We start from the raw sequence: 3,092 nt of genomic DNA, 5'->3' as shown, positions 1-3,092 counted from the left end.
ACCAGATATCGCCTATTCTTCTCTATACTGCTTGCATTAGATTAGTGTAGCATGTTACTGCTTTCAGTTAATCCTATACTGCTGCATAGCCTGTCCTTGCTACTTCTGCTCTTACCTTTACCTGCTATCCTACTGCTTAGTATAGGATGCTAGTGTTCCATCAGTGGCCCTACACTCTTGTCCGTCTGCCATGCTACACTACTGGGCCATGATCACTTCGGGGCGTGATCACGGGCATATACTATATACTTTACACTGTTACATTACCGGTGATACTGTTTGGAGATGGGGGCTGAAGGGGCAGGTGGCTCCAACCAGGTAGTGGTGGGCCTGAGGTCCCGACGACCCCCGACTGTTACTTTGAGGCGGAGCGACAGGGCAGGTTGAGACCACCTAGGAGAGAGGTGGGCCTGGCCCTGGTCGGCGTTCGCGGATACTTAAACACGGTTAATGAGATCTTGGTATTTGATCTGAGTCTGGCTACTGGCCTATACGCACTAACCATCTACGCGGGGACAGTTATGTGCACTCGACATCGTGGTATCAGCCGAAGCATTTCATGACGTCAGCGACTGAGCGGCGCGCGCCGGATTGGAACGTAAGCCTGCTCTTGTATTAAGGGGGCTAGTTCTGCTTCCGGCCGCCCTCGCAACGTGCAGGTGTGCAATGGGCGATGGGCCTAGACCCCTGCGCCATAGGATTTAGACCGGCGTGCTGACCTCTCGGTTGTGCCTAGGTAGGGCTACGATGTGTTGATCTTCCGAGGCCGGGCATGACCCAGGAAAGTGTGTCCGGCCAAATGGGATCGAGCGTGTTGTGTTATGTGGTGCACCCCTGTAGGGAAGTTAATCTATTCGAATAGCCGTGATCTTTGGTAATAGGACGACTTGGAGTTGTACCTTGACCTTATGACAACTAGAATCGGATACTTAATCAAACTCACCCTTCCAAGTGCCAGATACAACCGGTGATCGCTCTCTCACAGGGCGACGAGGGGAGGATCATCGGATAGGATTATGCTACACGATGCTACTTGTTGAACTTACCTTCTGTTCTCTTCTACATGCTACAAGATGGAGGTGGCCAGAAGCATAGTCTTCGATAAGACTAGCTATCCCCCTCTTATTCCGGCATTCTGCAGTTCAGTCCACATATGATACCCCTTTTCCATTTTATACCAATGCATACATATGTAGTGTAGCCCCTTGCTTGCGAGTACTTTGGATGAGTACTAACGGTTGCTTTTCTCCCCCTTTTCCCCTTTCCTATATCCGATTGCTGCGACCAGACGTTGGAGTCCAGGAGCCAGACGCCACCGTTGTCGACGACTACTACTACTCGGGAGGTGCCTACTACTATGTGCAGCCCGCTGATGACGACCAGGAGTAGTTTAGGAGGATCCCAGGCAGGAGGCCTGCGCCTCTTTCCATCTGTATCCCAATTTGTGCTAGCCTTCTTAAGGCAAACTTGTTTAACTTATGTCTGTACTCAGATATTATTGCTTCCGCTGACTCGTCTATGATCGAGCTCTTGTATTCGAGCCCTCGAGGCCCCAGGCTTGTAATATGATGCTTGTATGACTTATTTTTCATTTGTAGAGTTGTGTTGTGATATCTTCCCGTGAGTCCCTGATCATGATCGTACACGTTTGTGTGTATGATTAGTGTACGGTCAAATCGGGGGCGTCACAAGTTGGTATCAGAGCCAACTGCCTGTAGGAATCCCCCTTCCGCACTCCTTGGCCGAAGTTGAGTCTAGTCATTGAAAATCTTTTACTAACATGGCTGTGTGTCTTACGGGCCCACTTCGCCATTGGGTGGTATTAGGATCTTTTATTCGTCGTCTATACTCTGGGACTCTGATCTCTCTTCTATTTGGGTTAAATAAATTTTGCTAAATCTAACATTAGGGTCTTGTGATCACTGTCACCCGAAGAGCAACTTATTACCGATGATCGTCTGTTGCACCAGAAGATTCTGAGAATACTCTATGATGTTCTCTCGAGACTTTGTGCCATCCCTTTTGCAATTTCCATCCATCGATAAACCTCTATGGAAAACCACATACACTTGCCATAAATACAAAGATTCCCCGTTGCTCTTGTTATTACAAGATGCCCCGAAATACTCTCTGTTGTCCCAAGAATCCTTTGAGCTTACTACCATGTTGTTCTTTGCAACATGAATACCCCTACGGATAATTTCTGACACTTACCGGGGATTCATTCATCCCCAGTTATTCAGGTGTTTAAAAAAATTGAAATACCATTCGAACATCCGAAAACCCTCAGCAGCATATTGCTCTTGAAATTCTTGCTTGCTTACATTATGGTTAATCCCATAAGTCTAGTAATCTTATTGGCATCCTTTGTCACTATCATCTTGAGTCCGTTGATTCAATATGTTGCGAATGCCAGCAATCCTCAATCAAATCCTAGAATTCATCCTTCTAGCTCAGGCGTCATTTTAAACATGAGCTAGATCTCGACCAATCAAATTGCCATCGATTGTACCCCTAAGCTTGCCCAACTTATCCATCCTTCATCAGAGCAATTGCTTCTGATCCCTTGATATGGAGATCATAATTCATTTGCATTTGAGCTTTGAATTAGTCTGTTGTTTCTATAATCCCATGCCTTTGCATTGTTTCTTCTTCTGGCTGAGTACTATTACTCACATTAGATCCTTTGCGGTCCGCTAGATCCTTTGGTGGATTATTATCTGACCATTCTTGCATATTCTCAAAACCTGGAGTTCTTTCCTTGATACATAAGGCCATTGGTAAATCCTATTCTCTGATTTGGCCAACCATGCTCTGCTTTTCGAGCTGGTGATATTTACTCTTGAAGCTTGAGGTATATGTTTCTAAGATGCCCCGATGGGTTGAACCTATACCTTCCCTAAAAACCGTATGAACCCAAAGGTTTTCACAAGTCATACCCTTCCGGTGATTTACCAGATAAGTTTCTACCATACAGCTTCTTCGAGGACGAGAAGTGAATGAATGGTCATGCATTGGAGAAGTGGGAGTTGACCTTGAACTTGTGTTCATGCCCATGGAAACGATGTAGATCTTATCATTAAAGCTTCTCT

The sequence above is a fragment of the Triticum aestivum genome, chromosome 5A, assembly GCF_018294505.1.
Source record: "Triticum aestivum cultivar Chinese Spring chromosome 5A, IWGSC CS RefSeq v2.1, whole genome shotgun sequence".
Taxonomy (NCBI): Eukaryota; Viridiplantae; Streptophyta; class Magnoliopsida; order Poales; family Poaceae; genus Triticum; species Triticum aestivum.
Note: the sequence above shows the minus strand (reverse complement) of the source record.